At 40.6% G+C, this 23,428-nt stretch overlaps 1 long non-coding RNA gene across 1 annotated transcript in view; it reads left to right on the top strand.

Moving 5' to 3' along the window:
* Positions 1-23,428, top strand: part of LOC122474693 — a 104,003-nt gene that overhangs the window by 4,808 nt on the left and 75,767 nt on the right. Inside the window, exon 2 of the long non-coding RNA XR_006294981.1 lies at positions 13,090-13,203. This is a non-coding gene — a long non-coding RNA (uncharacterized LOC122474693). The remainder of the gene's footprint in view (positions 1-13,089; positions 13,204-23,428) is intronic.

The raw sequence follows: 23,428 nt of genomic DNA, 5'->3' as shown, positions 1-23,428 counted from the left end.
AAAAAAAAAGAAATTGCAATTCTGAGTCTGTTCTATGAGTCATATGGAATAGGACGAATGAGAAATTATGGATTATTATAGTTATAACATCTACTATGAGCCGGGGCAATAGGGTTCTCAGGATGTAAGAAAAAGAATACAGAGATAATATAGAGGAGGTTTACTTAAAACTGGAGTGCTGAATTAGAATTAGAATTATCTGTAATTCATAAAGTATTTTAACCGTATTTATATTTATATAGACATTTAGGTCAATTTCTGTATAACTATAAATTTGTATATAACTATATACTATCTATGTATATGATTAAATATAACAAATATATGTCATATATATTTGTCACACACACACACACACACACACACACACACACACACACACACACATCCTATCTCTGTCTGTGAATAGGCCTAGAACCAGTGACCAACCCAATAGCAAAAGACATCCATAGGGCCCAGATTATGGTCTTGATATGGCTGATTTCAGGTCTGTGGTGCATCTGTGTGAGATGAACTTGGAAAATTTTGTGATACCAAATGACAAGTTATCAAAGAGTACTAAGGTCATTTCAAAAGGATTCAGGAGCCAAATGTGCAGAGGCTCTCTGTGGACAATAGAACATTTTGAACTTCAGTAGGATAAAATGACAATGAATTGAAACCCATCAACTATGTTTAAATCCACAGGTTTCTATGGATACCAAAAAAAAAAAGTCAACGTATGAGGGTAATTGGGAAACATTCATTATAATGAAAATGGATTTTTTAAATAGTAGGGGTGGGATTGGGTGGGGTGGGAGAATAACCAAGTTTTTATCCTGCCTTTCCATTGTGAACTATATCATTGTGTAACCAAATTGTAGATGAGGGGATAGATCTCTTCATAAAAGTATTTCTGCCAATAAATGGAAAAGAAGCGATCAAGTTGGAATATCACAATTTTACAGTCTCTGATAAGTTCATGTTGGGATGTGGCAGAATTCAGAAATGCAAGATTAACTAGAAGAAATGGGGGTTCTGGTGATTGAATGAAAAAGTTGTGTATTCACTGAGTATCAGCGGCTGCCAATATCACATAAAGAGAGATAACCAGATATTATCTGATGAAATAATACACCACAGTCTATAGTCTTCCCGAAAGGACTGATCAGTTTCTTATTTTGTAGGAAATATGGAGGACAGAGGAACATGTGTAGCTGCACCATGAACATGTACTCAGCAAGATCCATATTGTGGGGAACTCTTCAGGTCAAGTAGCCTGCATTCTTCAACAGATAGATTGAAGGGCAGTAAAAGGATGGAAAGGTGACTTACAGATTACAAGAGAAAAAGTCATTATTTAAAATAAGAAAACTAAACCATGCTGTCTAGGGAGGCAAACTTGGATGATACATTTATAAAGAAATTTAAGGATGAGTCAATTATAAAAGTCAGGAAAATGATTACTTTTTGGAAGAAAGAAATTATAATTATATCAGGACACAAGGAGGGGCTTCGGGCAAAGTGCTATTTCTTGCATTGGGTGTGATTACAAGGGTACTTGTCTTATAGGATCATTAAGGTATCTATTTACCTTTTGTGGTTTCCTGAGTCTGTAACTTATAACAAAAATGTTTAAAAAAAAATGAAGCGCCTAGGAATAAATATAACAAAAAGTTTATGAAAACTCTACACAGAAAACTGAAAAACTTTACTGAGATAAGTCAGACATAAATAAATGGACTGGTATATCATGGGTCATTGATTGCATGATTCAATATTGTAAATCGGTAATCTTCAAACTTTCTACAGATTCAGTGCAATAGGAATCAATTCCTTCTGTATGTGCATGTGTAAATTGACAAGCTGAATCTAAAATTTACATGGAGACTTTTTAAAATTATTTTAAAATTTTTTTAATACTTAAAAAACGTTTAAATTTTATTTAAATTCAAGTTAGTTAACATAGCGTAATAATGGTTTCAGGAGTAGAATTTAGTGATTTATCACTCACATATAATACCTAGTGCTCATCCCAATAAGTGCCCTCCTTAATGCTAATCACCCATTTAGCTCACCCCCCCCAACCTCCCCTCCAGCAACCTTCAGTTTATTTTCTGTATTTAAGAGTTTCCATCCATGTTGTCACAAATGGCAAGATTTCATTCTTTTTTTTTTTTTAAGTTTATTTATTTTTGAGAGAGAGACAGAGTGTGGGTGGAGGAGGAGCAGAAAGGGAGACACAGAATCCAAAGCAGGCTCCAGGCTCTGAGCTGTCAGCACAGAGCCCGATGTGGGGCTCGAACTCATGAACCCCGAGATCATAACCTGAGCTGAAGTTGGATGCTCAACTGACTGAGCCACCCAGGTGCTCCAAAATCTCATTCTTTTTGATTGCTGAGTAATATTGCATTTTATACATACCCCATCTTTATCCATTCATCAGTCGATGGACATTTGAGCTTTTACCATAATTTGGCTATTGTTGATAATGCTGCTATAAACATTGGGGTGCATGTGCCCCTTTGAATCAGCATTTCTATAGCTTTTGGTTAAATACCTAATAGTGCAATTGCTGGCTCATAGGGTAGTTCTATTTGTAATTTTTTGAGCAAACTCCATACTGTTTTCTAGAGCAGCTGTATCGGTTTGCATTCCCACCAGCAGTGCAAAAAGGGTTCCACTTTCTCTGCATCCTCACTAATATCTGTTGTTTCCTGAATTGTTAATTTTAGCTGTTCCTCTCAGAACAGAGGATTTTAACATTATTTTGAGAAAGAGAGAGAGAGAATGAATGGATGGATGAATGGGGGAAGGAGAAGAGGGGGAGAGAGAGAGAGAGGCAGGGGGAGAGAGAGAGAATCTTAAACAGGCTTGGTGCTGAACATGGACGCGGGGCTCGATTCCATGATTCTGTGATCATGACCTGAGCCAAAATCAAGATTCAGATGTTCAACTGACTGAGCCACCAAGGCACCCCTATTTGGAGATTCTTAAGGTCAGTCATAGTAAGGCATGAAAAAGAAGAACAAAGTTGGAGTACTTAAACTACCAGATAACATGACTCATTAAAGGTATGATAATTAAAACAATGTGGTATGATACAAGAATAGAATTAGAGCAATGGAAGAAAACAGAAGGTTTGGTCCCTACCCAGAGAGATAAGGTCACTTCATTTATGACAAAGATGACAATATAATGGATAAAGGATTTTTTTTTCAATAAATGCTTATGTGTCATTTGTGGAAAAAAATATTGATCCTTCTCTCACTCCATATACAAAAGTCCATTCCAGGGGCACCTGGGTGGCTCAGTTGGTTAAGCATCCAACTCTTGGTTTCAGCTCAGGTCATGATCTCATGGTTCATGAGATGCAACCCCATGTTGGGCTCTGCACTGACAGCCTGGAGCCTGCTTGGGATTCTCTCTCTCTCTCTCTCTCTCTCTCTCTCTCTCTCTCTCTCTCTCTGCCTCTCCTGCTGCTCATACACTCTCTCTCTCAAAATAAATATTAAAAACAGAAAACAAACCCCAAAGTCGATTCTAGATGGGTTGTTGAACTAAATGGTCAACAAAATGATCACTAAAGAGTGGAAAGGCAAATCAAAGAATGAGAGAAGATTCTTTCGATATCTACTTCTGGCAAGAACTTGGTTCCAGAAAAAGTAATTGATTCCAGAAAAAGACAACCCAACACAAAAATAGGCAAAGCTTGAATAAGCACTTCACAGAATAGAATGTGCAAAATCACCAAAATAAAACAAAACAAAATAAAACACCATGACAAAGTGCCCATCCTAATGAGGGGAGTGAAAATTAATTTAATTAAACATTTAAAACACGAATTAATCATGGATATTAAAACCATAACGGGATGCCACTATATGTGCACCATAATGGTCACGTTGAAAATGGAGCTGATGAAGATGGGGAGCATCTGGAAGTCCCGTGCGCTGCTGGTGACCTGGCCATTGCAGGTCATTGACCTGGCCATTGCACTCCTAGTATACACTCAGGACATGTGTGTGTACGTATGTCCCAAGAGACATGCGGAAGAGTGTTCAAAGAAGCACTATTTAAATAGCCCCAAACTAGAAATAGCTCAGGTATCTATCAAGAGCAGAATAAATAAATTGTAACTTTATGCACTAGAAGACAACAAAAGTGAATTAACTCTTGCTGCATGCAAAAACACGGCTGAATCACAAATTTAATGTTGAGTGAAAGGAGCCTGATGCAAATGCGTGCATACCACGTATTATCTGTTGCTCCATCACAGATTACCACAACATTTAGCAGCTTAAAACATGCATTTATTTATCTCAGATTCTGTGGCTCAGGAGCCCAGGTGTGGCTTAGGCGGGTGCCTCTGCCTCAGTGCTGCCATTCCGAGTGTCAGCTGGGGCTGTCATCTTGTTTGAAAACTGAACGAGGGAGGATCTGCTTCCAGGTGTGCTTGTTTTGTCCTGGACAGGATTCCTTCTTCGCAGGCGACTAGGCTGAGAGCCTCGGTCGTTCCCTGGCTGGGTCTGTGACCTCCTTGCCGCAGAGTCTCTGATAGTACAGCTCATGACATGGCAGCTGTCTTCTATCAGAGGAAGTAAGAGGGAGGACAAGGTAGGATCTTTGTAACCTAGCCTTGAAAGTGCCGTCCCACCACTTTTGGCGCGTTCTATTGTTATAAGTCACTAGTTCCAGGCCATACTCAAGGGGAGGGAATTACACAAGGACACCAATACCAGGAAGTAGAGGTCAATGGAACTCATTTAGAAGCTGCCTACCACCTGATGTGACTCCATTTTTAAAGTTCTGAATCAGGTGAAATAAATCCATGATGATAGGCTCAGGATTGTGGTGGATATTGATGGAGCTTTGGGTTGCTAGTAATAGTGCAAAGATCTGGTTACACAGGTGTTCTTTATAAAAATTCATTGATACTTCTTTTTTTTATGTTTATTTATTTATTTTTGGGAGAGAGAGAGTAGGGGAGGGGCAGAGAAAGAGGGAGAGGGAGAGAGGGAGAGAGAGAGAGAGAGAGAGAGAGAGAGAGAGAGAGAGAGAGAGAGAGAGAGAGAGAGAGAGAATCCCAAGCAGGTTCAGTGCTGTTCGTGCAGGGCCTGATACAGGGCTTGAACTCACTGACCGTGAGATCGTGACCTGAGCTGAAATGAAGAGTCGGACACTTAACTGAGTGAGCTACTCAGGCGCCCCAAAACTCACTGATATTTCTAATTTGTGCACCTGTTCCCAAATGCATGTTACATTTCTATTTTAAAATGTACTGAAAAATAAAGAATTAACTTTCTCCCCTACAGACTCATCCTGTTGATAAACAGTTTTCATTTTCCATAATCATGGTCTCTCCCCCTCTCCTGGGCCAGGAAGTAAAATGCAAACCAATTTATACTCTGCCACTTAAAAGCTGAAAATTTAGCAAAAGTGCAGGCAGCACTGTGTTTGGAAAAGCCAAAGAATGAGGAGTAAGACTAAAGTTCAAATCCAGGTTTCTGGGTATGCAACCGTGGTCTTTATTTTCCTCATCTGTATTATTATGCATCAGAGGATTGCATGGCAAACTAATAACTGGAAATCATACAATATACACCTTAAAGTTCCTCCAAAGGTATATGACTTAAACTTCGTCCAAAGATTCATAATAGTTTCTAATTGCAACACCTGTTCAATTTCCTCACATTACTATGGCCTTTGTGCTCAGTTTGGCCTGACTCCAGATCTCTGCTCATCCTCACCCAGACAGAATAATCTTAGGTGTAACTTTAGGTAGATTGCTCTACCTTTCCCTACATGTCTTCATCCTAAAACAGTGATCCTCTCTTGGTCAGCCTCAGAGAATATACTCACACACGGATCTGAAGAAGATACTTGCTTTATTTTCTTCTCAGATATTTTCTTTTAGGAATCACTGATTAATCAAAAGGCAAGTGGTTAAATGAATTACCCCATATCCACTTTATGGAATGTTATGTGGCCAATAAAATATGTAGCAAATCTGCATATGTTGATGTAGCAAGCTATCCAAAATATATTTGAAAGTGAAACAGGTGAGATGTAAAATGGTCAGAAAACACTATGCCCACAGAAATGTAAGCCGTGTGAGAGCAGGGGCTCCGGGTGGCTCAGTCGGTTAAGCGACGGACTCTTGATTTCAGCTCAGGTCATGCTTTTACCGGTTCATGAGTTCGAGCCCCGAGCTGGGCTCCCATGCTGACCGTGCAGAACCTGCTTGGGATTCTCTCTTCACCTCTCTCTCTGCCCCTTCCCACTTGCGCACATGTGCTCTCTCTAAATAAACGTTAAAAAAAAAAAGATGTGTGAGAGCAGAGACCAAGTCCATCTTACATATCTGCAGCCTCTAGTGGACACACAGTGGGCACTCGTAAATATTTGGGGACTGTGAGCACAGAAAATGACCTGGAAGAACACACATCAAATCGAATTGATATCAGGGTTACCCTTCTCTGGAGGAGCACTTTTTGTTTGCTACATTTCTGATGCTTCAGGTAGTTTCATTAGGATGTATTTATGTTTTATGCTTTCTGGCACCTAGGGTGCTTGGCCCTGCAGCGGTCAGCACCTGTGTCTCTTTGTTACTAGGGTGACTTCAGGCTACCAGAGACAGCTTTGCTTGTGGCCTGGGGAGCCAGACGTGACTGGTGGTTCCTGTTCCTGTCCCCACCCAGCTTTTAAGTAACTGACAGATGCAGTGTACAGACTCCCACAGTCTAGCCTTGCTGGAGCAACTCAAAGGCATGCGTTTTGATTCTATACAGCTCCCCTGTGATTCACCCTTAAGTGACTTCATTGACTTCAGGGGACTTTCCTTGAAATTGCACTTTCCTTCTGGCCTCCTTCCAGTTCCAGCTCCCCCAGATTGTCTGAGAACAGCTTCCCTCTCAGAGTCTGCTTCTGGGGACCCAGTCTAAGTCACTTGTTAATTAAAAACAATAAAAACATTGGTGCCTATTAGAGGATGAGGCAGATGACCTTCTCACCTCAAACTTTTCACACAGCATAGCTTTAAGTTAATCAGGAAAAATGTCCAGGCACAGCTCCATAACTTACAGGGCCCAGGGCAAAGTGAGAATGGGGAGTCCTTTGTTTGAAAAGCAAGAGAAAAGTGGTGTTAACAGTACTCAAATATAAAACCTTTTCCTTTTTTTTCCCTCAAAGTCTCTGTCTTTCAACTTGTCAGGGTATTTTTTATTTGCTTTTGACCGTTGTTCTAAGTGAAGAAAAATTAAAATTTTGCACGATTAGCATGAATTTTATCGTTCACTTTTATATTGTACAAGGTGAGTTTTAAGTGCAAATGTAAGAGCTTTTCACTTAAATGCAAAATTACCAAATTACACAATTTAGGCTTCATAGACGATATATGCATATGTAGTTCTTTCTTACCTATGCTGTGGAAGCGCTGCACAAACCTAACTGAGCAGTTGCTTTAAGTTTATTTATTTATTTTGAGAGAGAGAGAGAGAGCGCGTGTGAGAGAGAGAGGCTCCCAAGCAGGCTCCATGCTATCAGTGCAGAGCCCAACTCGGGGCTCGATCTCAATCCAATGAACCGTGATGTCATGACCTGAGCCAAAATCAAGAGTCGGACGCTTAACCAACTGAGACACCCAGGGGCCCCACTAAGTCAACAGTTTTAATTTCACTTTTTGACATGTACATTTTCTTCCCTGATTCCTACCTTCAGCTCATCGTTGTATGAAAAGAGCCGAAAGGAGAAAGAACTCTGGGCTGCCCTATCTTTCCTTCTGTGTTATCATTGCCACTAAGCAATTGACTAATACAGGGAAGTAATTGAATAAGGAAGGCTAGGATAGATAGGTTCCTTGGTCATTCATGTTTCTTAGAACCCCATTGCCTTCCCTGTGTCCGAAGGACTTTGGTGAGCGTGTAAAGCACAGCCTCTAGGGGCCGTCAGCACCTCTGCGTACTCGGATGTTCAGGTACTGGGTACCGGCTCTTGCTCAGCTGCCACCACTGCAGGCCCACCCGAGTGCTGTGCACATGGGGCATTGTGACTGCTGTGCATGAATGGGGCAGCAAGAACAATGGGCATGCGATTGCACGGGCTACTCTTACATGCCTGTTCCACTGTCCCATAAACTTTACTTAGAAAACACAAGCTGAGAAATAAAATTAAGAATTTCAAGAAAGATGACAATAGAATATTAAACCAAGGTAGGGGGTTCTGAGTGTGGGACTCTGGCTGACTGCTCACGAAGGTAGCCCTGGCTCTCCAAGGCCCAGGCCCTGCTCAGTCCTGTGGACGGTTAACCCACGCATCTCTTGGTTTCTGGTTTTGGCGTACTTTAGGGCAGCTAGGGCTTCTGTGGTGGCACACCACTCTTGTTTCAGCACTTAAGAAATTTATTTCAGACCATCTTTATTTTCTTTTGAGCTGAGTAGGACATATAAAAGTAGATTTGCTCCGGTTTACCCAGGATTTGGTATTTTGGTATTTTGTGATGGGAGAAACCTTCTTGTTAAATTCATGGAAATGGAAATCAGAGTACATTTTTTTTTGTCTACTTACTTCACAACAATCCAAGTCTTTCTCAGGTTTCACAAACCTCTGAAGAATGCTTGTTTTTATCTTGGATGTTTCTTAAATGAATTTTAATTATCGGAGTAATTCATGCACTTTGAAATGTCACATTTTGCTAGAAATCTTATAACCAAAAATATAAGTCCCTTCTCCCCCACCTCCATCTATCTCAAGTCCTGCTTTGCAAAGGTAGTGGCTTTAAATTCCTGCAGTCATTTCTTGCAGTGTTAATCTCCATATTTTTAAATAGTATGCTTTTAATCATTATTTTATTGAATCATCAGTTTTAGACCTTACAACATCTTCCTCTTACAAGGGAAACTGAGAATACTGCTTTCACCACCAGCCCTGTTTTCCCATATCCTCATAATACAGTTACTTTATAATATATGGTTAAATCAGTATTCAGTTTTTACATTATTATTATACATTATGATGCATGGCACATCATTGTACATTGCAAACATAATATTCAATAAATTGTATTCTTTACATGATTACATGTGACCAGATAAATATTGTTAACTGTTGTATCCAGTAGGATACTATAATTGTGTTAAATTTCCAGGAAAATATTTTGTTCTTTATGCAGGAAATATATTTTAAATTTACACATATTATTTTTAATTGATCAGATTTCCTTTGTATCCTAAATTTCATGCCCATTTGCTATGTGCTCAAGACCATCAAGCAATCATTGCCTTTATTCCCCTGAAGACAGCCCTCCATCCTCGTATTCAATATGGACTACTTGTTTTCTGAATCTGCTGCAAAGTTGCCCCCCAGGGGCTCCCATTCCATGCACTCATATTCTAGGACCCCATTTCCTGTATGCTAAGTTATACTTTTTCTTGTTTTTCTCTCTCACTTTAGTGGTGACACATCCTCCAGGAGTTTCCTAACACTAAGGGAAAGGGAGGTCAATTTTTGGAGACCTCAAATGTCTGAAAATGTTTTTTTTAAATATTTATTTATTTTTCAGAGAGAACACAAGTGGGGGGAGGGCAGAGAGGGAGATACAGAATCCGAAGCAGGCTCCAGGCTCTGAGCTGTCAGCACAGAGCCTGACGTGGGGCTCAGACAACCATGAGAGCATGACCTGAGCCAAAGTCGGACACTTAACAGACTGAGCACCCCCCCCCCCCGAAAATGTTTTCATTCTCTTTTTCTCATGATCGTTTGTCAAAGTAGAGAATACGGGTTTGGAAAGAATTTTCTGTTAGGATTTTGACAACATTCTTCATGACCTGGCTTTCATAGCTGCTACTGAGAAATCCCATGCAATTCTGATTTCCCTTTGTGGCTTTTCTTCCGATACTGTAAGTAATTCTCTTTTTATTCCAGCTGGGTTCTTTGAAATTTCCTGTGGAACTGCCTGATTGTGGATCTTTCATTCTTGTTCATAGTACTCAGTGGCCTTTTTATGTTGATAAGCTCATATGGTTTCTGACCACACCATATGATATGTTTATAAAATAATTTTTCTTGGGGTTCCTGGGAGGCTCAGTCAGTTAAGCATCCTGCTTTTGATATTGGCTGGGGTCATGATCTCCCAGTTGTGGGATTGAGCCCTGTATCGGGCTCTGTGCTGAGCACGGAGCCTGCTTGGGATTCTCTCTCTTCTCTCTCACTGCCCCTCCCTGCTCTCATGATATCTCTCTCTCTCTCTCTCTCAAAATAAATAAATAGACTTTAAAAAAATAATTTTTCTCCCTTCTGTCTTCTGGAGGACTTATTCAGTTGGATTCTTGTCTTTTTGGGCTAAGCCTCTAGCTTCTAATCTTTTCTCTTTCTGTCTTTTAGTTCACTTCTTTGGGACATTTCTTTAAAGATTGTCTTCTGTCCTACCTATGAACAATTTTCCAATTTTCAAGTCTTTGTCTTCCATGTTTTAGGCTTTTCTCAAGTGTACAGTGAACTTTGGATTTCTTCCCATCTTTAGAATAAGACCTTAGGTATATGGAGACTCTGTGCACCAATGTGTAATTTACTCCAGAGGAGTTGGGTAGAAAGCTTCTTTTTGGGACTGGACGCTCAGATACCTGTATCTGGAGGGCTTTTCTCTGGAATTTAAAATTTTCATGGGTAAGGCCCACTGATGTCCTGTCTTGGTTTCTGTAACTGTCTTGGTTGCTGGAGTTTTTAAAGCAATATTGGGTGCTTGAGGTATGTGCTAAGAGGGGAACTCCCATTCTGAAGGCACTTTCAGGTAATCCCTGCACCTCACCACATACTCTGCTTTACTTGGATCCCTGAGCTCAAAGCCTGTTGAGTTCCACTTTTCCACTGATAAATTACCAGCCGTCCACTCTGCTTGAGGCAGGGTGCAAGGATGGGGAGGAGGTAGAAGGATACCAATTTTGCTGTTCAGTGATGGGTAGAAGCCCTTCAGTTAAGGAAGGCGGGGAGGGTGCATCTAATTACCCAGATCTGGAACTAGTCCCTTATTTATAGCCTCCTTCATTGCCACTTATTTCTTATTTGGCATCTCTAAGGCCTGAGTCATCTGGTGCTTTGTGGGCAGTATTTTATTTTATTTTATTTTATTTTATTTTATTTTATTTTAAAACCATACCTTTTTTTTTAACGTTTATTTATTTTTGAGACAGAGAGAGACAGAGCATGAATGGGGGAGGGTCAGAGAGAGAGGGAGACACAGAATCTGAAACAGGCTCCAGGCTCTGAGCAGTCAGCACAGAGCCCGACGCGGGGCTTGAACTCACGGACCGCGAGATCATGACCTGAGCCGAAGTCGGCTGCTTAACCGACTGAGCCACCCAGGCGCCCCGTGGGCAGTATTTTAAAACATTTTATTTGGAGGGGCACCTGGGTCGCTCAGTAGGTTAAGCATCCAGCTTCAGCTCAGGTCATGATCTCGTGGTTCGTGAGCTCGAGCCCTGCGTGGGGCTCTGTGCTGACAGCTCAGAGCCTGGAGCCTGCTTCAGATTGTGTGTCTCCCTCTCTCTCTGCCCTCCCTCTCTCTCTCTCTCTCTCTCTCTCTCTCTCTCTCTCTCTCTGTCTCTCTCTCTCAAAAACAAATAAACATTAAAAGAAATAAAATAAACAAAAAAGTTGCATGAATTTCTGTATTTAAAAAAATGTTATCCCATTACTGTGTCCCTATATTAATCTCTTTCCTGAATATTTGACCATAAGTTGCATATGTCATGGTCCCTTTCCCTGAGTCTTTCAGAATGTGTTTCCAAGATAGACTTCTCCCTCCCTCCCTTCCTTCCCTCCTTCCTTCTTTCCTTCCTTCCTTTCTGTTTAATTTTTTTTTTTCCTCCCCAAGACGGGGAGGAGGCAGAGAGAGAGAGAGAGAGAGAGAGAGAGAGAAAGAGAATCTGATTCGGGCTTCACGCTCAGTGCTGAGCCCAATTTGGGGCTCAATCCCATGACCCCAAGATCGTGACCTGAGCAGAAATCAAGAATTGGACGCTTGGGGCTCCTTGGTGGCTCAGTCAGTCGAGTGGCTGACTTATCAGCTTATCAACTTTAGGAAATCACATTAATACAAATTTTATTTAATCTACTATGTATATTTCAATTCTTTCTACTAATGTCATTTCTTTCAATTCATTCTAGTAATGTCCTTTATAGGACAATATTCCTCAGGTTCTGGATCCAGCAAAGATTACACAGGTATTTAAATATAATGTCTCTGTGGTTTCTCCAGGTTTAAAAATCCCCAGCCTTTCTCTGTGTTTCAGGATATTGACATATTTGAGAAATACAGGTGATGGACCATTCCTATAGTCCTTTATTCTCATGTGAAAATTTTCTTTCTAAAGCTTAGCTGTGTTTAACCTGTGAAGAACATGTGATATATGGGGTCCTGGAGCCTTTGGATTTTTGGGGGCCACAATGAGACCATAAATGCCAAAGCCAGAGATATTGGCATGTGTGGGGGAATTTGCTAAGAATCATTTTACACTGAAGAGAGAGGAGAGTAGGTGTGTCTGGAAGGGTGAGTTCTTTGGAGGATGGCTGATTTTGTGGGAGAAGACAGACACACAAAAGAGGTTTCACCTTACGTGGAAAGGAAAGGTTTGGGTGTCCTAATTGTGGATGATCTGTTAAAACTAGCAAGAGGATTGAGGACATCAAAGCAAAGGAACAATATGGTGCTAGATTTCTGCAGTGTAATATCTGAAGGAAGCTGTAGGCCTCACAGCCCCTGTAGGTGCAGGGCTGTCAATGAGACATCTCTGAGCCTCGTTTACCTCCTGCCCAACCCCTGGCCCCCTGAAAAGGGGTTCATCAGTGACCTGCTTGTGAGTCCCCAGCATCTAGTGATGACACAGGTAGGTGAACTATGTGTAGTTACCTCAGTCATCTGTAGTTGGGAACTGTAGCCCAGGTGAGATGAGGGGTAGCCTCCTGTCTCCTCTCTTGCCTTCCTCAACAGGAGGATGCCGGAGGATGAGGGCAGAGGAAAGTCTTGGCAGAGCAGGGAGAGGAAGAGGACATTCCAGGGTTGGGCAAGAAATATTTGTGTCTACAAGTAACACTCAGGTCACTTTCCTGTTCCAGACAAAAACCGGATTCAAAGCCATGAACATGATGAATACTGCCTCCCGGCCGGGTCCAGCTCACCTGACTGCCCATCCTTGATAACCATGCAAGAACAGCACTGAAGGGGCTCAGGTACAAGGACATTTTGTTGAAAACTTATCCCTGTTTCTGTGTTCTAGCAAATGTAGCCACTGTCCAGTGAACAGAGTGGGCCTTGGGTGAGGGTGTGTGCTGTAGTGTGAATGTTGCTCTGACTGTGGCTGGGAAGGCTTGGGCAAGGCCTAGAAGGAGGTTCTGTTGTGTCTAGAGTGTTGAGCTGTCTGGAAACCCATCTGAACTCAACCTAGGTCCCCTGCTGTCTGGGTATCTTCTCAAAGACGAGGACTTCCTCACACAATCTCTCCGTCATGCCTGGCTTGATGACTTCATGCAGGACAAAGGCTTCGCCTGTTCATTTGTGATGGGAGTGTTCATGGTACAGCCACCCATGAAGGAACTTGGGGGAAAATGAGACAGAGGGTGAGGGTAAGCTTGATGGATGTTTGAGTCCTAAAGAATGAAAAGGTGAAAGTATGAAGAAGCGGGTGGGATGGAATTGGAATTCCTCCTTCCTACTTATCCCTGGCTCTCATCTGCCTTCTCCTGCCCTCTTCTTCACCCACCCCCGGCCTGATCCAGGCCACAGGACTTTGTGCCTGATCAGGTGAGTGTGCAGCACTTGGGTGCCATCCCAGCAGGGATGTGAATGGCTTTATATGTAAGCACAAGAAAATGTCTTCAAGCATGGATGTTGTCATGGCAGGCATCGCCCTTTCTTGGGAACATGATTTTTTTTTCCAGCCATGTAGGATGACAGTTCACCAGATCTTGTCCTTGATGTGAACTGTTAGCTCATCAGGGTTGGTTTCCACCTTGTGAGTCTTTATGAACTTGAAGTTGCCAAAATAGGTGTTCTCCAGGGCCCCTTTGCTGATGTGGGCCTTGTCTCTTGTGCTCAGGGTTCAGTGGTGCTGGGATCACCCTGGATCCCTATTCGCCCTTAAGTCAGAGTGTCTGAAGGCACTGTTTCCTCATCTATGTCATATGGGACACAGCCTTCTTCGAGGACTGAGTGGAACAACTGCTCTCAAAGGCTCCAAAGAGGGCAAGACCACAAAGAAAAAGGCAAAGGAGGTATGGGGGTTCTTCATGAATATGTGATGAAAGAAGCCGCCAGAGCCACCCTTTGTACCAGTATTGTCTTTGACTCCCAGAAGGGTTGAAAATTCAGGGGCGGTAGGGCTCACCTGGCTCCTCCAGGCTCTCCACCTGCCCTAGCAACCTTTAACTCCTATCAAGTGGGGCAGTCTTAGAGAGCATGTACAGCCTAGAATCTGAGAAATTAATTCATTATTTTAATAATTTTTTGAACAATACTGCATACCTTTCATTGTGTTTGAGTTTTCCAACTTGAAGTTCTAAGATTTTCAGCGACCCATTAGGTGGAAAAGGCAGAACTAAAAGACTCAGGACATGAGTCTCCCTTGCCAGTGATCTCTTTCATGTATTTGGGACTCAAGAACTTCTCACCAAAGGAGAGTTCATAGCTTTAAAGTTCTCAGAGACCGGCCTTTTGTTACATAGAAAGTAATTCCTGGATCCTGTTTCTTTGAGTATCTCTGTACATGCTTTTTATCTCTGATAAAAACAATCAGACAGGATTTCTATACCAGAAGGCTAGTATCAGAGAGTCCCAAATGGACAGCGGGAAATGTTTGTGGGGAAATGTCTCAGTCTTGCTCTGCTTCGGCAATTCTGTTTCCCTCCCTCCCCTTCCCCAACTCTTGCCCGTGTGGAAAAACATAAAAGTATTAAAGCTCATCGATAGGGAGATGAGGACACTCGCACTAGGAAACATTTTCAACTTCTTTGTGCCCTCTTCCAGGGCTCATAGCTGGTATAACCTAAAGGCCATCATTCAGTTTGTTCAGAGTTGGACTGAGAGCACAAAGAGTTCCTTAGCAGTTTTCAGCTCAGACTTGGACTGAGAGCACAAAGAGTTGTTCCTTAGCAGTTGTCACTGACATTAGACACAAAGGGAATGGGCTCCCTGGGGTTATATATCATCATATCTCACACCCCACATCTTATGTCAGGGCAGCCAAAATGCATGAATTGGCTGCCCCTTCGGAGTGAAGAGCACACAACATTCTAAGAGCCCAGCTTCTTGGACCACAAAGTTCTTTAAATTAGCATGGGCATGTGGATGAATGCCCTAGATTGTCACTCGTTTTATTTCAAACCATATAGTGAAGTCCAGTCACAGCTCTCTTTATCAACAATAGCCAAATTATGGAAAGAGCCCAAATGTCCATCAACTGATGAATGGATAAAAAAGATGTGGTTTATATATACAATGGAATACCACTTAGCACTGAGAAAGAATGAAATCATGTCATTTGCAGCAACGTGGATAGAACTGGTGGGTAATATGCTAAATGAAATAAGTCAGTCAGAGAAAGACAGATATCATATGTTTTTGCTCATATGTGGAATTTGAGAAACTTAGCAGAAGACCATGGGGGAAAGGAGGGGGAAAATAATTTCAAACAGAGAGGGAAGGCAAGTAATAAGAGACTCTTAAATACAGAGAACAAACTGAGGGTTGATGGGGGTAAGGCAGGGGAGAGGGGAAAGCAGGTGATGGGCATTGAGGAGGGCACTTGTTGGGATGAGCACTGGGGGTTGTAAGTAAGAGATGAATCATGAGAATCTACTCCCAAAGCCAAGAGCACACTGTATACACTGTATTTAGCTAACTTGACAATAAATTATATTAAAAAACAATAATAATAAATAAATTTTGTGGGAATAAATGAAAATGGAAAATGTTTTCTGCTCTTGTTGCCTTTAAGAATATACATATATTTATATCCAGGTGTGTGTGAGTGTGTGTGTGTGTGTACACATACACACGTGCATATATACATACATGTACATATATACACAAATATATGTACATATGTATATAATATAACATATATATATATACATAACATATACACATACGCTAGCCTCTACCGAAAGTTGGAGTCTCTTCACCTTTCCCTTAAAGCTGGGTGGGCCTTTCTAGCTGTCTCAGTGAGTAGAATGCAGCAGACACCAGTGAATCCCTTTCTTAGGGCTGCCACAGCAAAGTATCTGGGTGAATTAAACAATAGAAATGTATCCTCTTACAGTTCTCAAGCATAGAATTCTGAAATCAAGACATCATCAAGATTCATTCCTTTTGGAGAGCTCTGAGGGAAAGTCTGTTCCAAGTCCCTTTCCTAGCTTCTGGTAATTGCCAGAAAACCTTGGCATTCTTGGTTTGCGGATGCATCATTCCAATCTCTGCTTCCATTGTCACATGGCATTCTTCCTTGTGTGTGTCCATGTCCAAATTTTCTTCTTTTTCTAAGACACCAGTCATTGGATGAGGGCTTACCCTAATCCAATATGGCCCCATCTTAATTTGAGTAAGACCCAATTTTTAAAGAAAATGGTACACATTCATAGGTACTGGGGGGTTAGAACTTAAACATGTCTTTTGAGGGGACACAGTTCAACCCACAAGAGTGAGGTTAAGTCATTTCCAAGTTGAAGTTATGAGAGGCAATCCAACCTCTGTCTGGATTTTTCTCTCTAAGGGTACTCACCTTTGTAACCCAACTACCATTTTGTGAGGGAAGCCCCAGACACAAGAAGAGGCCACATTTGGGTGTTCTGGCCAACAGCCCTGGCTAAGATTCCAATTATAGAATCACCAGTCATGTAAACTGAAAAGGCCTTCAGATGACTCTAATTCCAGGCTTTGAGCTGTGCTAGCTCTTACTGAGATGAACTGTCTGTGCTGATCCCTGTCCAAACTGCAGATTCATGAGCAAAATAGATGTCGTTGGTCTTTTAATACGTTAAGTTTTTGTTGTTGTTGTTGTTAATCCATTAAGTTTTAGGTGGATTACTGGAACATCATCCAATGTCCACGGCCCTACCCGAAGCATCTGAGTCTTCTGTGCTAAGATGAAACTCTGTAATGAGAATGTGGCCTTGGGATCTGGCTGTGGGTTTATTTTGGGTTCAACAACCTTCTCTCAGGACACAGGTGAAGCAGGTTGACTAGGTAGATAGACATTATCTGTTTCAGCCTGGCTTAAGTAAAATGTAGCCACGTGTTTAAAGTTTTCATTGCTGACTTTGCTAGTGAGGCATCTGTCCCACTCTCTGGAGTTCTAATCAGTGGCATGGAAGCGTAGCTCTGACACCTAACTGGTTGTGTGATTTGAGCCAAATTACTTTAAACTCTTCAAGCTTTAGTGTCCTCATCTGTAAAATGGGCATAATGATATCCACCTCTTTTATATAAGCTTGTAGCTCAATATCTGGCCCATTGTAAGTATTCAATAAGAAAAAAGTGATTATTTTGATTGAAAGATGAAATGTTTAAAGTTTTTTTCTATGCAAGATAATCTTGTTGTTGGATGTTGTACAAATTTGTAGGACATATCCATAGTTAGTAACCAACTGTAAGACTATACTACTTTGAAATCACAATTCTTTAGGATCAAATAAGGGACAGTAAATATTTATTACAGCAATATAGTTTTTGTTGCTACAACTCACAAGGATATATTTATTAAGATTGGTGGCACTAAGCCAAGAGTAACTATTAAATTGACAAGTTGAAAAGAGTTTTCTTTTTTTCACTAGCTTCAGTCCCCTTATAAAAAAGAGGCGGGGGTGGGGTGGGGGGAAGGCCTACATCAAATGCTTGGGAAATTCTAACACTGTGCTCCTTTTTAGTCAATCTCTGTTTTCTGATGGAAAGATTTATCCTCTCTATTTGAAACACACGTGACATGAGACTTTGTGAATTTTGCTGTGAATTTTGAGTTTGAAAGCTATAGGATTAGCTAGGTTTTGGGGGAGCACTTAATTGGTCCTGGAATCTCCAGTGGGAGCCAAAGCTTAATGCTTCCAAGCCATGCTGTTTTTATATGTGAGATTCTAAGTCTGGTAATTTTTATTCATCCTTTTGTATATGCCAGGGACTTGGACATTTTATGAATTGCAAAATAAATATGAATTTCATCCACATAGCTCCTGGCAGAAAAGTTTCTTTCAACAAAGTCTATTTAGTTTTGTTTGTTTTATTCTCATACTTACCAGTGCATACTAAAGGGAATAATCCATTCTTATTTATATTACTCTCCTTTTTTAGAGATCCTTTCTACTTTTCACAAACTTGGGCTTTACTGGTAAATGACTTTTTGTCCCTGCATTCCATGGAAGGCTTACAGACCCTGAATGATAAGTGGAAAGTAATCAAAACCTGAACTTGCAAATCTGTGCACTTGAAAATGTGTAGCCAGAGTCAGTTCTTTGTCTGGAGTCTTGATTCTGTTGCTAGGTGGCAATGTTCCCTTAACAAAACGGCGGTTAATGAGTCTGCAGTCAGATCCCTTTCTGAAACAGAAAGGAAAACACCGTCTTATTCCTTCTTCATTAGCAATTTTTCAACCAGGTTTCCTGGTTTTAGCCCACAAAGAGGCACCGGGGCTGTCAGAAATTGCCAGGCTGGAATGATCAAAACAAAATTTCTTCCTGCTACCCACTGTACCTTGCAAAACTGGGCAGCCTATGGTATAAAGCACATGGTTGTTTCCAGTAACTGTAAAAATCCACTGTAGGCAGGGATCAGAGCTGTCCCAGGCCCTAGTAAACAAGTGATATAATCTCACTTGTCCAATGACTGGTAGTAGGTATAGTATTAAGTTTACAAAAGAGCTCTAGCATTGGTTATGAAACATCTGTGGATGGTGTGCCTAAGAATCACTGAAGGTTCATTTTAAAAAAGGAGTCAATTTCACAATACAAGATAGGGTTGCCAGATCTAGAAAATAAAAATACAGGAAGACCAGTTATATGTGAAATTCAGATGAACAATGAATTTTTTTAAAAGTCAGGTTTATTGAAGTGTAATTTACATATAATAAAATTCACCCATTTTAGGTAAACAGTTCTATAAATTTTTACACATATACATCATGTAACTACTACCACACTCAAGGTACAGAATAGTTTCATCACCCCCCAAAGTTCCACTGTGCTCCCTTTTAGTCAATCCCTCACTTACCCTCCACCCCTGACAACCACTGATCAGATTTCAGTCTTTGTAAGCTTACCTCTAGAAACAACACAGTGTAAGTGGAATCATACAATATGTATTTTTGTGTCTGGCTTCTTTCATGTAGCCCAATGCTTTTCAGATTCATCCATCTGGTTGTAGGTAACACTGATGGAATTATTTTATTTTATTTTATTTTATTTTATTTTATTTTATTTTAGTATGACCCATGGAATAATTGGGTCTCACTTATAATAAAAGAGTACCTGTTTTTTATTTGAAAATTTCTCAATCATTGGGCCGGGAGTGGAACTTGGAACCTGCATCTTAACAAAAATCCCTACTGTTTCCCATGCAGGTGATACTCACACTTTCAAACAGTGAGGATCTGAGGCAGTCGGGTCATGAATCTCCTTGAGATTATGCTTGATTCATTCAAGTCTTTTACCAGAAAAATATTCATGGAAACTCAGTACTTCTCACACAATTCAGGAGGTTGCAGGATTGACCAAAGCTCATCAACTTCATGAACTCCAGAGTGAGAACTGGAGAGTTATCATGTCATGTACTTTACTGGAAAGCTCAAGTCTTCCCCAGAAGTGAGAGGAACACAAGCTTGTTTTCGTTTCTCCTGCTGTTTCTACTCGTCATCTTTCCCAGTGCTTCTCAGAGCAAGGGGATTTTTCTTTTTTGTCTTTCCATAAGCTATAAGGCCTTTCCATTACTATTTAAATGTTGGTTTTATTAAAGCAAAAGTGGATTACCTATCCACATTTACCTCTCACAAAAGCCATACATAGTGAAACAAAAAGCTAAAATTGCAAAGAAAATTAGAAAATGCAAAATAGTAATGCATGGTCTTCCCACCCAAAGAGGTAGCAAGGTAATAATTTTATTGAATTGTCTACATTTTTTTTTCATAGCTGTGATAATAATGTAATGATGCCTGGGTCCTACTCCAAATATTCTGATTTACTTGGTATGGGGTGTGTTCTGTACTCCGCATTTTTCAAAGGCTTCTTCAGTGATTGGAACATGCAGCCGAGTTTGAGAGCCACGGCTCCAGGCATTTGTCATGGATTTGCTCTCCAGATTCTTTCTATATTCTCGGTTGGTTGGCCTTGCAGAATGGGTCGTAGAACCCACTGGGAATCAGTTATTATCACAACTGTGCATCCACACAAAAGGGAGAAATCTAATTACTAGCTCATGCTGGAGGGATGTCTACAACTGGCCATTCATGATGAAGAATAAGGGAGCCCAGCTTGAAGAAATAAGATTAGATCTGAATGGGAGAAAATTATATGCTGGAATTATTAGATTTCACCAGAAACCCCTGGAGTGGCCTGAATTCCTGTGATTAGTGAGAGGTAATCAGGGCTGAAGAAGAAAAGCAGACAATGACTGCAACGCTCCAAGAGGAAGATGTAATAATACAGTTAAGACTCCAGGCACAAGACAGACCCAAGGCCCTGGAAGTGGTATAGGCACGCCCCAGTGACTTGCAATCCTATCTCCAACAAGCAAATATGTCAGATAGGGGTATCCTTACAAGGAGAGCCTCACCGCTCCCCTAGTCCCACGCTTTCCCAAGGCTGGCATAGGAGACTCCAGTTTGCTTTCTGGGTGTTAAGAGTTATTGCAAGAGAAACCGCTGTGTAAGTCCAAACACCAGTCCCCTAGTGTTCTCTAATCCAAGTTGCAAGGGTGTTTAAATTCAGTGGCAACCTTTAGGTTGGCCCTGAACAATGGGAAAGGGATTGAAAGAGTCTTGAGGTTTATTTTATGAGAGGTCTCAAGATTGTAACTCTCGAGAGCTCCATAATCACAAGGACTTGTCCTCATCCTTAGACACCCTGGAGGGAAACACTGGAAAGATCAGGGGCCTTCTCAATGCTTCTCACGCATCAAAACAAACATGCTAGTTCTTATACTGATGGTGGAAGAAATGGGTCAGGGGGCTCAGGATGAAGATTTTTTAAATTACTGAAGTGTAGTTGACATACAATATTGTATTAGATTCAAGTGTACAACACATAAATTCAAGATTTATGTAGACTGTGATGCAATCACCGTGGTAAACTGACTATCCTCTCTATTCAAAGTTGTTACGATATTATTAACTATATTTTCTGTGCTGTACATTGTACCCCTGTGTCTTATTTATTTTATTTTAAATATTTTTTAATTTTTTAATTTTTAAAATGTTTATTTATTTTTACTAGTCTCTACACCCAACGTGGAGCTCAAACCCACAACCCCAAGTTCAAGAGTCACATGCTCTTCCAACTGAGCCAGCCAGGAGCCCCTTATTTATTTTATAACTGGAAGTTTAAAAAAAATATTTATTTATTTTAAGAGAGAGAGAGAGCAAGTGGAGGAGGGGCAGAAAGTGAGAGAATCCCAAGCAGGCTGTGTGCTGTGCTATCAGCAAGGAGCCCGACACAGGGCTTGAACTCACAAACTGTGAGATCGTGACCTGACCTGAAATGAAGAGTTGTATGCTTAACTGACTAAGTGACCCAGGCGCCCTTATAATTGGAAGTTTGTACTTTTTAATCCCCTTCCCCCATTTCACCCATCTTCCTCCCCTCCTCCCCTCTGGCAACCACCAGACTTTTCTCTATATATGAGTGTCTTTCTGTTTTGTTTTACTTATTTGTTTGTCTTGTTTTTTTTTTTTAGATTCCACATATAAGTGAAATCATATGGTATATGTCTTTCTCTGCCTGAATTATTTCACTTAGCATAATACCCTCTAGGCCCATCCATGTTGTTGCAAATGGCAAGATCTTATTCTGTTTATGGCTGACATAAAGTATTCCATTATATATATATACATACCATATCTTCTTTTTCCATTCATCTATCAATGGACACTTAGAATGTTTCCCTATCTTGGCTATTGTACATAATGCTGCAATTAATATGGGGCTGCATATATCTTTTTCAAATTAGTGTTTTCTTCCTTTGGATAGATATCCAGAAGTGTCATTGCTAGATTTTATGGTAGTTCTATTTTTAATTTTTTGAGGAATCTCTGTACTGTTTTCCATAGCATCTGAACCATTTTGCATTCCTACTAACAGTAAATGAGGGTTCCCTTTTCTCCACATTCTTGCCAACACTTTTTATTTGTTGTCTTTTTTGATAATAGCCATTCTAAAAGGTGATATCTCATTGTGGTTTTGATGGGATGGTGAACCATCCATGCACATCCCATTGCAGTTGTTGCAGACATCATGTAATATAATTTACTATAAAATTATGGTAGTTAGCAGACCAGCTGCCGGATATTGTTATTTATTAATAAAGCAGCACATTAATTACCAGAACATATTATTTTGTATTTTGACAACTGTATTTCAATGTTATTGGAATTCTTTGTAATACGATGTATTTTATGTATTTGCAAACATGAACAGGGCTTCATTTTGTATCATTTTGACTTGTGATTCTTGTCACTTCTGTTCTTTAGTTCAGAGGTAATTTAGGAATCAGGAGGTGAAAACTAGGGAAATAGAGAAATGTACCTTGCTATAGCTTACATTCTTTTATTCTACACTTTATTTCCTTTGTTCCCAGGGTATTTTTTTTTTATTGGATAGTATGATTTACATATGCTAATTTGCTTTCTATAAGAGCTACATTTGAATTACCTTTCCCAGTGAATAATTATTTGCTTCCCAATGGGAGGCTAGGATGACTCCTGCTGGTTCTATTGCCGAATCAATGATAAGGTACATTAATGAGTCTCAGAATCACTCCCACGAGACTGTTTTCCTCTCTGTGCTCTATCCCGTTGATGTGGCCTCTCCTTTTCACAGTATTGGAAATTCACTCATGATACTTATTAGCTTATTCTGTATGTCTTCAGATCACAGGTGGAGATGGGACTTTCCAAACCATCTCATATTCAAAGTTCCAAAATCAATAGCATAAGCCCAGAGATGGTTTATGTACCAGCACTGCCCCCCCCACCTCCTCGCCACTGATATTTTAGGAATAAATGTCAAGAGTAGAAATGGAAATTATCTATTCCAGGAGGCTTAATCGTAAACATTCTCAGGGCTATTTTTATGGGAGATTGTGCTGTAACACTGTTCCTGAACTCTTTTCTCAGAAGGACACAAGCCAGATTGGCACCTCAGAGCCTTTGTTTTATCAGACATAACAGTAAAGGAAACTTACGTTAAATACTAGTGAAAGTTA

This window comes from Prionailurus bengalensis, chromosome D4 (assembly GCF_016509475.1).
Source record: "Prionailurus bengalensis isolate Pbe53 chromosome D4, Fcat_Pben_1.1_paternal_pri, whole genome shotgun sequence".
NCBI lineage: Eukaryota > Metazoa > Chordata > Mammalia > Carnivora > Felidae > Prionailurus > Prionailurus bengalensis.
Note: the sequence above shows the minus strand (reverse complement) of the source record. Positions and strands in the feature narration are given on the sequence as shown.